This window comes from Ailuropoda melanoleuca, chromosome 2 (genome assembly GCF_002007445.2).
Source record: "Ailuropoda melanoleuca isolate Jingjing chromosome 2, ASM200744v2, whole genome shotgun sequence".
In the NCBI taxonomy this organism is placed as follows: domain Eukaryota; kingdom Metazoa; phylum Chordata; class Mammalia; order Carnivora; family Ursidae; genus Ailuropoda; species Ailuropoda melanoleuca.
Window position 1 is genome coordinate 42,188,985 of NC_048219.1, and position 13,936 is coordinate 42,202,920.

The window sequence follows — 13,936 nt, forward strand, 5'->3', positions numbered from 1 at the left end:
ATTGAGAACTGTCTGCAGGATGGCATAGGGAAATGGAAAAGAGACCAATTAAGAGGCTGTTGTAATAATCTGGTAAAGAAAAAAAAAGTGATGGCGTGAGGTAGCAGAGAAGGCCCTATGAAGTGTTTGAATTTGTGATATATTGAAGGCAAAGTCAATAGTTTATGCTATTTGGGAGGGCATGTGATAGGGAGACATCAAGGATGATTTTAGTATTTTGGGACTGGATGACCGAAAGAATGGAGTTGCCACCAACTACAATTTGGAATGTGATCCACGGAGCATATACTGCAGGAGGATGAGGAAGCAGCAATTTTGGACATAAGCCTGAGATACTTAGTGGGCATCCAAGTGGAGATATCACGTAGGCAGTTGGATACATAGGGAGAAACTTGANTAAAAAAAATGTCAAATGCTTTCTCAAACTTTATCTTTAGTTTTCTTTTCCCTTCTATTTTGACACTACTTCTACTGCTTATGGTTATTGACCTCCTATGGAGATTCTGGTTTCCTGGTGATGCGTGTTCTCACGCAGTTGCAAGCCTATAAATTGACTGGTAGGTGAGAACACCTCATTCTAATCTGACCATTACTCTGTTCCAGAGAGTTGCAATTAGAACTCTAACAATGGCTATATGAGAGAATTCCTAGGGAAAAGGTTACAAAGCAGGGGCATAGAGATATTTAGGAAACACATGAAGTCATAATTAAAAATGAGAATTTGTGCTTTAGAAAACGGATATTAAATTGGGAGGATAGTTTCTGCTAACTGGCAATATGCCCATTTCTTCTGCAGGTAGCATGGAATGCTATTATTTCTCTGATGGATCATGTTTTAGTAATTGCAGTGTCAGTCCATTTAAAACACCTTGCTATGAATCAGACCGAGGCGGCCATGAACTCAGCAGAAGTTATTGCATTCTGAAAACGTCAGGCACAATAATCACATGCTTTGTAGAGGAATAGGGAAGTGTGAAATATACACTAAAACGGGAGCAAAATGAGTGTGCTTAGTTTTGCAAGTGAAATTGCTGTGTTTATTGGTCACTTTTGTGTATTGCTTTTTCTCCGCAGAGCATGAATGAATGCTAAGAGTAGAAGCCAAAATTCTTATTTTGGCATAAGTCATCCTCGTTTGCCATATTACTGAAACTGTAATTTATCTTCATCAGGCTATATTTACAATATTATTATAAGTCACAGGATATAGCAGATTCTCATAATTATTGGTTTTATGGTGAGGCCATGTTGAAAGCAGCCCTAAAGAAACTTGAAAATATTTGGAAAGAGATTTTTGCCTTTTGCTGCATGACTAGATTTCTGTCTGATTTCTGATCATATCAATTCAATGTTTCCAAGACTTCATTTGTTTGTCATTTCCCTTAGAATAGAGTTGTAAGATAAAATACAGAACATTTAGTGAAATTTGAATTTCAGATAAGTAATGAATAATTTTTAGTCAGAGTATACCCTACATATTGCAAATGTTGCATGGGACATATATGTACTAAAAATTATTCCCCTTTTTTTTTTAAATCTGAAATTTAAATTAAACTGGAGTCTTATATTTTTATTTGCTTAATCTGGCAAACCTAGGACAAATATCTCAACTCCATAGCCAAGCTCTAAACAATGTTTCTTCTGTATACAGATCCGTTCACCTTCTACTTTTTTTTTTTACTCCAGTTATATTGGGTTTAGTTCATTAAATATATTATTTGCTCTTTCAGTGCCATGCCTTTGCACAGCTATTCCCTTAGGCCTAGAAAATCTGTGCTCCCACCACCAACCATCAATATTATTTCTTTGTCTACTCCAACAACTTATATTTGTTCAAATCTTTGAAATCTACACCTGAGAAGCCAATATGTACGGTCTTACCCTTGTTAGGGTTATAGTGTAGGCAATAAATAAAAACCCTGCCTTGATCTCTTGAGTTAGCAGCCAATTGAGAAATAAGACATAGAAAAAAAAAAAACAGAGAGAAAGCAAAATTGACTTAAGAAGATGATTATAAATTTGCAGCCAGGTGGACTTCCACAACTTTCCTGAATTGGACTTAATCCTCCAAATTGTAGACATTATGAAGAGCAGGCTTGCGTGTCACTCCGAAAGGAGAGAGAAACAGAACTGAGCTGAGTCTCTTCTCTAAAACTGATGAGTCAAACATGTTACTCTTCCTGCATTGGGGCTGTAGAGAAACTAAGGAGCTTCTTTTTAAAACTTTCCTTTCAAGGAAGTTGAATAGAAATTCTCCTCTCTCCATCATCTTCCCCTTTGAAAAATTAGGAACGCGGAGTAAGTGTTTGTCTCCATTGCTTTCAGCTTTTTATTCCTTCAGTTCCCCAAATGTATTCATCATGTCTATGGTCAACTATTGGTGTGGCTAGTTTACTAGTGGGGAGCCGTTAGGATGGTCATGTGTTTATGAGGACACCTCATTATATCAACCACTCATCCTTTACAGTCCTGACAGGCAATTGGTGGGCAGGTTAGCTTTTACCTGCCAAATGGGGCAGAACAGAACTAATTTCAAAGTCCTTCTGAATCCTGGATAGAAAATCCACTCTTTATTTAGTTTTTCATCCTGAATTACAAATAGACCTGTTATCTAAAAACAATCCTAAGGGAGTCCCAATTTGAATAAAAACCTATTATGAAGAACATGGATATAAAAGGTACTCCAAAAGTCACATCCCTTTCTCTTTACAAGACCAAATAAAGTGCAAAATTCTTTGATCACACTCATCCAATGTCTTGTCCTGTTCAGTATGACCCAGAGAGATCCCCAATGAATTGTTTGACAGAGTTGGGTTGAATAGACAGCAGCCGGGACTGTTTTCTACTAAAAGAGTATAGTTTCTAAAGCATGTTCAGTGTGGAATTAATCCAACCTAAAACCTCTTATGTGCAAAAATTATTCTAGTATTTGGATAGAAAAGAATATCACCACATCAATTCCATCTTACAAAACTTAAAAATTCAAGTCTATCTCTAGCCTCCACAGAATATTGTTTCCAGGACCCAATACTCTGCACAGTCCAGACCCAGGCTATTGTTTCTAGAAATGAGAGCAGAAACTTGGTGGCTGCGGGAAAGAGGAAAGATATAGGGAAATCTGGGTTTTAGAGTTTTGCCAGCAAGCCTGTTTTTTTTTAACTTTTTATTTATATTTCAGTTAATTAACATACGGTATAATATTAGTCTTAGTTGTACAATGTAATGATTCAACACTTCCATACCACACCTGGTGCCCATCAACAAGTGTATTCTTTTTTTTAAATCTTTTTTACTTTTTTTTTATGTTTCAACTACTTAAATTCTAGTTAGTTAACATACAGTGTAATATTACTTTCAGGAGTAGAATTCAGTGATTCATAACTTATGTATAACACCCAGTTATATGTTCCCTCCTTAATACCTATCACCTATTTAACCCAACCCCCTCTCCCACCTCCCCTCCAGCAACCCTCAGTTTGTTCTATATAGTTAATAGTCTGTTTCTTGGTTTGCCTCTCTCTCTCACTCTTTATTTCCCTTTGCCTGTTTGCTTTGTTTCTTAAATTCAACATATGACTGAAATCATATGATATTTATCTTTCTCTGAAAGACTCATTTTGCTTAGCATAATATTCTCTAGCTCCATCCATATCATTGCAAATGGCAAGATTTCATTCTTTTTTATGGCTGAGTAATATTCCATTGTATTTATATACCACATCTTCTTTATCTGTTCATCAGTTGATGGACAGTTGGGCTTTTTCCATAATTTGGCTATTGTAGGTAATGCTGCTATAAACCTCAGGGTGCATGTTTCCCTTTGAATTAGTATTTTCGTGTTCTTTGGGTAAATACCTAGTAATGTAATTGCTGGATTATAGGGTAGCTCTATTTTTAACTTTTTGAGGAAACGCCGGGTTTGCTTTCCCACCAACAGTGCAAGGGGGTTTCCCTTTCTCCACATCCTCATCAACACCTGCTGTTTCTTGTGCTATTGATTTTAGCCATTCTGATAGGTGTGATGTGATATCTCATTGTAGTTTTGATTTGCATTTCCCTGATGATCAGTGATGTTGAGCATTTTTTTGTGTGTCTGTTGGTCATCAGTATGGTCAGTATGTCTCCTTTGGAAAAATGTCTATCTTGTCTTCTGTCCATTTTTAATTGGATTATTCATTTTTGGGGGTGTTGAGTTGTAGAAGTTCTTTATACATTTTAGGTACTAACATTTATCAGATATGTCATTTGCAAATACCTTCTCTTGTTCTGTAGGTTGCCTTTTAGTTTTGTTGACTGTTTCCTTCACTGTGCAGAAGCTTTTCATTTTGATGAAGTCCCAATTGTTTATTTTTTGCTTTTGTTTCCCTTGTGTCAGGAGACACATCTAGTAAGAAGTTGCTATGGCTGATGTCAAAGAGGTTACTGCTTATGTTCTCCTCTAGGATTTTTATGGTTTCAGGTTTCACATTTAGGTCTTTAATCCATTTTTAATTTAATTTAGTGTATGGTGTAGTAAAGTGATCCAGTTTCAGGTGTTTTTGTGTTGCTGTCCAGTTTTCCCAACACCATTTGTTGAAGAGACTATCTTTTTCCCATTGGATATTATTTTCTGCTTTGTCAAAGATTAACTGACCATATAGTTGTGGGTCCATTTCTGGGTTTTCTATTATAGAAGACAGAATAGCATGCCTGTTAATTTGTGTCAGTTATCTGATGGCTACAGCCTGTGCAATTAAATTTTTATGAGAAAAACTCCCATAAACTTATTTGTAGCACCATATTTGCCATTTGTAGGGAGGAAGGATCCACCTATGTACTATCTCAGCTCTCAAAGAACAGTATTTGAGACATCCCTTCCCCATTTCAAAGACATTAGAGCTGAGCACAAGTGGCAGCTTTAGTCAGCAGATCTTATTAGACATGCCTTTCTTCCCCATCTGGCATGTGCAACACCTCTTACTTCTGCTTTTCCCTTCTAAATTCCTGGTGTTCAGGACCGTGTTGTGTGTTTTGTTTAGTGACATATGCTCTACACTTTTCTTGTGAGTAAGCCCTTTAGTCTTGTGGTATAGTGGTCACTCCCATTGCTTCTTTTGATAAAAGTTTTTGACACTTGAAACCTCCATATTCTCCATTTTTATTTATGCTGGAAAATCATGATGAAGTCTCCTGCATTGTAAATGCTATCAGTGCTCCCAAAGCCTAAGCCCTGTGGGTCTAGTGAGCACCAGGACACCTGCCATCGACTCCTTAACACCCTGCCTTTTCCAGACTTTCTTTAGAGAAGTAACCCCAGAAGTAAAACTGTAGCTCTCTTTTTCCATTTTTTTGTATTTTGTTGTCTTTGTTGACTCAGAAATAATACAACTATCATGTTCTTTAATTCATTTTGATATTTTCAAGTTTTAATTTTCCATTATTATTCTGCATAGTCCCTGGTTATTATAATACTTCATGTCACCATCCTCAATAACCAAAGACAAAGACCCCAAATATCTAAACTTACTAAAGCACTGCTAAATTTCAGTGCCTCCTCGGTTTAAGCCAAAATCTCTCTAGCCAATGGAATAATTTGGTTCTCAAATGCCAGTTTTTTGTATCTACTCCTAAGATGTTTGGTAAAGGCACCAAGATGATGGAGTATAAGGTACACTGATAAATAACATATTTATTTTCTCTTCTGAGTTTAGAATCTATTAAGAAATTAAGCCCTGGACAGATGGTTGGATGTCAAAAAGCCAGCTCAGTTTTAGTTCCATAAAGCTGACTGGAGAATGTGATTTAGCTCTGGTGCTGAAGCCTGAGTTGAACCAACTTTTCACCATTTCTTGATTTGCTGCTGCAAGGCCAGAGTCCCTCTACTGATCTAGCTTCTTGGGGAAAGTGAAGATTATGGCGCACAATCCCTTGAGGCTCTTCATTTAAAAAAGAAACCAGAGAGATTGAACATACGCAGTTTCCTCCTTGCAACTCAGCATTCATTCAGGCATTCTATCATTGGCAGAGAAGTGAGTGAGGGTGCAGAGAGAGGATGAAAATGAAAGGGGTGAACAATTAATGTCTCAATTCAACTCTCCTAAGTCAGTGCTTCCTTTTATGAGCTTTATTGCAACTCTCCTTTTCATTTTGTCTGTCTTCTGATAGATAACATCCTTGAGGGCAGGTATTCTGTTTGCCTTGTTTGTCAATATATCCTTGGCAGCTGGCACAATGGTGGCTCTCAGTAGACAATTTGCTGGATAAATAAATGTTTGCATGGGCTCACTAGTGTGGAATTCTGAGGTAGCACGTTGCTTGATAAACCTGATTGCAACAACTGGCAATGGTATGACCTGGAGATCCAAATAGAAGGCATTCCTTCTGCTATCTTTCCATAACACAGGCATAAATAGCATAGCTCTGATATTTACTGTGTCACTGTCCCTCGTGTGTCCTATTTCTGGCAGTGCAGAGTATCATTGAATAGCCCCAGGGACCCATCAGTCATTTTTTTTTCTCCTCCTATGCAGTGGCAGCAGGATAATATTCTAGATATCTGTCCCCTGAGAGTACTGAGTCATTTCCAGAAACATCACCTCCTCATAGAATGCAAGGTTATCCTCAATTAAAGGACATTGTATAACATGTTTATTTCATTTTATTTTTCCTAAGCCTTATTTTTAATACAAAGTTGTGACTCAAAAGCTTGCATGTTAATGACCAAATGGTCTAAAAACAAGTTTTCCAATAGGCATAAACATTTTAAGGGAAATGGTATTGATCACAAAGCCTAACTCTGTTCAAATTTCATGTGTATGTGCTGGCATCAAAGACATATGGGAAGAAAATTGAACAATGAGGCTGCCATAGTATAGAGCTCTTCATATCCTTTCAAAGGCCTGGAAGTGAACTCTTTGGTAGAAAAATTAAATAGATAAAGCATAAAATTAGATGGAGGCCATTCACTTTATCCTGTCTAGCAGGTGGTATGATATGATTGAGGTTAAGTGAGGAATGGACTGTCCTGGAAAAAATTACTGTCACTTATAAAATAATTAATTAGGTAAACAGCCAAAAGAAGTGCCCCCAAAAATTTGTTTGTTATGCTAGCCAGCTCACCTGGGAGGGGTGACTTCCACCAGAAATAATGAGTATGCAGCAGCTTAAAGTTTCCTCTGCCATAAGACCCTCAAAGAACAAGCATGGAGGCAGAAAGCTGTACAAATATTTGGAGTAGAGTCTAATACTAAAGGGACTTGTCAGGATTGGATGAAATGAGAGCCAAAAGTTCTAGGTGAAAATAATCCAAGTGAAACTGTCTACCTCATAGCAGATGGGCAGTTCTGGGGTCTCTTGCTTAGAGTCATAGCCTGATCCTGTGTGCCTTCCTTGGTGATCAAATGGCTCTCTGACAGCAGGGAGTGTTGAACAGGGCAGCTGATTTGAGAGGCTGTTGAGTTTAAGATATAAACAATATCTTTGAGGTCCCACCATAAGTCTTCTGCTAAAGGAGTCATGTACACACTACCTAACAACAGCACATCTAGTTTCCACAAAATAAAAGTTATCCCTTTTTACTTATTTTTTCTTTTTTGATATTTCTTAGCTCTTGAGGAAATTTGAAGCACACAAAACCATGCCTGTGGTTTTAAATACTTTTGCTGAGTTTCTCTTTTAAGCCTGAATTACAATTTAGTTATTTACTTAGCCATAAGAGATAGACTGAATTCAGGTAAATGCCTTTGACAATGACATCACATAAAACTATAAACCAACCCGAGGGGCACCTGGGTTGGCTCAGTCAGTTAAGCGTCTACCTTTGTTTCAGGTCATGATCCCAGGGTCCTGGGATCGAGCCCCACCTCCAGCTTCCTGCTCAGCATGGAGTCTGCTTGTCTCCCTCTCTGTCTGCCACTCCCCCTGCTTGTGCACACTCTCTCTCTGTCAAATATATAAATAAAATCTTTTAAAAAAAAAAAAAAAGGACTCTAAACCAACCAGAGATTTATCCACAGGAGGCATAGTGCTGGCAAAAGTTTGTATTTCTTTTATTTGATGGATGGCTTCTGAGAGGATTGTTTTTTTGTTGTTTTTTTTTTGGGGGGGGTGTCATCTTTATAGTATCAGAGTTGGAGACAGGCATAAGTATAGTCTTTTCAAATTTAGAAATATTTTGTAAAGTGTCTTGGAAAGTGGTCATGTAGCTTTTTAAATATGGAAAGCCTTGTTGGATGGGGAGATAACATTTCTCTAACAGCCATTTTGTTTTGAGTTTGGTCTAATCACTATGAAGTTCTTTATACTAATTAAAAGCATGCCCATTATAATTTAGAGTAATGGAACTGAAAAAGACTTTAAAATCCATTTGGCAGAAACCTTATTTTTGTAAGAAGTTGATTGATTCATTTTATAAAAAAATCCACCATTTGCCCGATATTGTTTCTGATACTGGGAATATAACAATGAATCCTTAACCTATGGAACATACTCCTTTCAAATTGAGTTGCTCAAGTCATACAGTATTGAAAAGAAATGAAAAAAGACTGCCATCATCCTGTACTATATATGTTACCTCCTTTAGATTACACTCTTTTCTTCATTCTCCAGCTGTATTCTACTAGCTACCAAAACATTGTTTAAGGTCATCCATATTTTTCAAATAAGTCTCCTATATGTCCCCAGGGTTCTTTTTTTTTTTTATAATTCTGAAATTGTATGTTTTATGCTATCTCTATTTACAAATTTATCTTTTTCAGTAGACTATGAAGTCCTCAGTTACCACAATTTATTTGTGTTGAGAACTCCACATCTTTCTGGGTGTTTTAATTGAATGAGTTAGTGAATTACTGGATATTATTTTTTTCATATTCATTCAATAAATATCTACTAAATGTCTATTATTTGCCATTTTCTATACTAGCTGCTGGAGATCAATAATAAAAAAGACACAAAGCTTATATTCTGGTACTGAAAATGAGACAATGGACAATAAATTTAATAAGTAAATTAAATGATAAGTGGGAAAGTAATAAATCCCATGAAAAAAATAAATCAATTAGGGTTTTCAGGAATGCTGGGGTAGGGAAGGCAATTTTAATTTTAATGAAGCAGTCAAGCATGTCTCAATGGAAAAGTGACATTTGAGGAAGGACTTGAGGGAGATGAGGATATGAGCCATGTAGTTATTGATGGAACAGCATTCTAACAGAGGGAGCAGCCTCTGCAAAGATCCTCAGGAAAGAGTGTGTCTAGTGAGTGGTGGAAGATAAAGGCAGAGAGGTAACTGGGGGCATGGAGATTACCAGAACCTCATGAACATTATAAGGACATCAGCTCTTACTCTGAGAAACTGGGGAGCCATAGAAGCATTTTGAGAGGGGCATGATAGTCTTTGACTTAGAGTTTAACAGGTTTTCTCTGGATATTCTATTGAGAACTGTCTTCAGGATGGCATAGGGAAATGGAAAAGAGACCAATTAAGAGGCTGTTGTAATAATCTGGTAAAGAAAAAAAAAGTGATGGCGTGAGGTAGCAGAGAAGGCCCTATGAAGTGTTTGAATTTGTGATATATTGAAGGCAAAGTCAATAGTTTATGCTATTTGGGAGGGCATGTGATAGGGAGACATCAAGGATGATTTTAGTATTTTGGGCCTGGATGACCGAAAGAATGGAGTTGCCACCAACTACAATTTGGAATGTGATCCACGGAGCATATACTGCAGGAGGATGAGGAAGCAGCAATTTTGGACATAAGCCTGAGATACTTAGTGGGCATCCAAGTGGAGATATCACGTAGGCAGTTGGATACATAGGGAGAAACTTGAGGGAAAGAATGGTAAGGGAGGAGATGATCCTGGTTGTCTGTGTTAGTATGTGTATCTGTGTGTGCACGTGTGTGCGTGTAGTATCAGCATATAGGTAACATTAAAAGCCATGAGACTGGATGAGATTACCAAGGGGCAAAGTCCAAGCTGTAAATAAAAGAGAGAATGAAGAAGAAAGCTTTGTGTTGTGGTGTTAAAGGAAGAGAAGAAAGTGTGAAAAAGTTATTTAAGAGAATGGGGACAGTGAATAGAGAAAGGAAATACAGTATGATTTCCAAAAAGCATTAAGGGTACCTCTGAAGTTCATGGTCATAAATGTAAAGCAAGACCAGTCAGTATGGTTTCTGTTTCCCTCCAGCCATGTTCAGTTGTATGGAGACAGGTAAAGTACAAATGGAAAGCTGGGTTTAGCATTTTAGACAACAGTAAATATACCCTGCATGAACTATAGCTATTTGGGAAAATATATTGATAATTAGCATTAGACTTATGTGTAAGGAGAGAAGTCTGTATGTGCCAGGAATATTGGTTAGTCTTTTTGATGTACTTATTTAGTCCAAGTATATAGGTTAAAAGGATATAATTAAATATATACATAGAAAAAAAAGTACTCTGCATAAAAAAATCACCAAGTTTTCATAATGGAGAATGTAGGGAATGAAGAGCGTGCTGTTAAAAGAACAGATCAGCAATATGGCAGGAATCCAAAGTCTGAGGAAGCACATCACTAAGAATTTTCTGGTGGCCAGGCGGCTATGGAGCGTTCATGAACTAAAGTGACTAGTTCTAATTATAACTTATTTTCAATATGTTAGGATAATAAAATCCTGTTACTCTAAATATTCAATAGAGACTTCTGCACACACAAAACCTGAGTGAATGTGGGGAAAATCAGGCATAAGAGAAGGCAAATTGAGGCATGAGTCGGAGCTCAAAAGAAACAAGAACTTGAGGCAAAAACTGTTAGGGAAGACCTAAACCCACAGGGAGGTGCGGAAAATTAGAAGGACATTAGACATGACATAGAGTTTGTGAGTTCAGGTCAATTTTTTAATTAAATTTTAAACAACAGCAATGTATCAACTGATATTTCAGTTAAATAATGATAATAGCTACCATTTTTGAATGCCTACTATGTGCCATACATACCTACAGATGTGCCTACTGTGAATAAATTTTTTTTAATTACGAGATTTTGGAAGAATGGTATTATTAAATTTCATGATACAAGACATCTGCTTGTTTGTACTTTTTATAATTGATGTGTGTGATGCATTTGATATTACCTATAAATTTTATGATACTGTTATTAAATAGCTTCCATGTCTTATGTTTGATATTATCTTAAAGTTAAGGAAATATGGTAATATTGTCTTTATATAAGTGATGAAACTAAAATTCAGAAAGATTAATTAACTTCTCTAATTTCCCATTGATGACTGAGCCAAGGATTCAAAATCTAGGTCTCTAGGACTCCAAGCCTCATGTAAATTCTAGTTTATTTTTCCACTGTTTCAGAACCCGTCCTTGTTCAGCCTAGCAAGCTTAATTCCATTTGCATACCCAGGAATACATGTTCATGTCACGAAAGCAAAACATTTTCCCATAGCAACAGCTCATCAAACTAAAAAAAAAAAAAAAAAAAAAAAAAAAAAAAAATCTTGTCAGCAGGGATACAGAAAGCATCTTGGTGGTAGAGAGAAAAACAAGTAATGTAACTATCTGATTTATCAAAGAAAACAGAGGGGTCACAAAGAATAAGAAAAATTCTGAAGGATAGAAAGAAATTTTGTTTTCTTGGTGAAGTAGAGAAATGAAAAAAAAAAATCACCCAGAAGTAACAGATGAATTTGAAACACAAAATGAAATAATTAGTTGTCAAAAACAAACGATTCAACCAAAGCAATTATTTCATGTGGTCTTTATGAAATCATTAGTGTACTATCAAGCCATTCATCAAGTAACCTTAACATACCTTTCAAGAAGATGTCGTTATATGGATCTAAGCTATTCTAACCAGCCTGTGAGTCTTACGTTTTCCCAAACTGCACTATGTATTTTGGGTCCTAAGCTTAAGAACTCATGGCCCAGGTCTGAAGCTATGGCTGAAGAGGCCAGGAATCAACTAAAACTGGTATTAGTTGTTAGGCAGGATGATGAAGAAGGTAGGAAGAATGGTAAGTCACAAGAGAGGGGGAATTCTGAACAGATATATACATGTATATAGGTGTGTGTGTATGTGTGTGTGTAATAAATTCTAGCAGTCTATCAAGGGAAGGAAGTAGCAAGTAATGCAATTAGAGCCACTGGGGAAGAACGGTATTGGAAATAGTATGCCCAGGGAATAAGCAAAATGGTTAGTGAGATAAGGTCCTAGAATACAAAATCATGACAGTCGTGAAATAAAGAGATTCATGTCAGAACAATGGCAAATGATGCATAAAGTTAACTGAGATTTTTTTTTTTTAGCCATTTGCATTCTACCTTTAGTACTACCACAAGCTTTTTCTGTTATAGTGATCAGTTTCAGAAACCACTGAGTATCTCTATGACTCTATGGCTTAGATGCTCCTATTAAAATTTTGATCTGTTAAATTCCTATCCATATTTCAGCAATTTTTATCTAAAATGACTCAGCACTGAAACAGCTTCCTCCCAAATCGCTGGTGAGGCTACCTGGACTTCTTACATTGGAATACAATCAGTAGACTTTTAATTTTACAGATTTTCTACAGTCTTTGAGCTTTTACCTTCTGTTCATATCCTTTATCCATTTATCTAATGGGTTGTCTTTTACTAACTGATTTGTAGATTTTCTTTATAGGTACTGAATACTAATCTTTTATTGTTACATGCATCGCAAATATCTTCTCCCAGGGTATGGTTTTTCTTAACTTTGTTTACAGGATCAATTTACCAATACTTTCATTTATGGTTTGTCACTTTTCTTTTGACCTGCTTTAAGAAATCCATTTCAGGATGCCTGGGTGGCTAAGTTTAGTGTCTGCCTTAGGCTCAGATCATGATCCTGAGGTCCTGGGATCAAGCCCTGACTTGGGTTCCCTGCTCAGTGGGGAGTCTGCTTCTTTCTCTCCCTATCCTGTTTTCTCTCACACGCTCTCTCTCTCTCTCTCGCTCTCTCTCTCATAAAAAGGTAAAATCTTAAAAAAAAAAAAAGAAAAAAGAAAAAGAAACTCTTTCCCATTAGTACATAATTATAATCTCCTGCATTCTCTTTCAAAAGTTTTAAAGTTATGCTTATTATGTCTTTTTCTTTAATCAATCTGGAATTTTTGTATGTAGTGTGGGATAGGATACCAATAATATTTTTCTCTATATAAGCCAATTGTTTTAGTACAATTTAGTTATATTTCACCATTTCACCATTTCTCACTGATTTCTAATGCTACCTATTATATTTACAAACCCCCATATATGAGTGAATCCATTTTGCCGTCTGTATTATAATTAACTCTTTTTCCTGACTTTCAAAGCCCTATATAATCAAGTCATATAGACCTCAAATGTATACCCTAAAGACAACAAAAGCACCCACATTATCAGAAAATCTTAGAGATTGAAAGTAATATATGTTTTAAATAATCTGAATATAATTTTATAGATTAAAAAAACACAAGTCCAAAGAAGCTAAACGAGTCACCCAGGGTGATTCAGTCTAGTGTTAAAGCCTATTCTAGAAATATGTTTTCTCCCTATCTACTGCCATACATTGTCTACAGAACCAGTGCTCAGCACATGATAGATTGATTTACTGTTTGAATCAAATGACAGCATCAAACTAAATCAAATGGGGGAAATGTGATTCACTCAGTGCCTACCATGTGTTGGACACTATGCTAATATTCCCCTAAAACTAGAGTGACTTGCTTTTGAACTTTGGCCCATGAGTTCCAATTTGTGTGCTCTTTTCTCTGCCTCTGTACCATGACTGATAATTATGAGAATACTTGTAGTCTGATAAGAAGGTTCTATTTAAACTCGATTCCTACATTGCTGTAGTGCAATTTTCTCCAACAGGCAGAAGAGAGAATTTTGGAAAACCCCTGAATTATATGTATATGTATATTATACAAGAACTATGAAGATAGAAGCTAAAACTGTTACCTATGTCA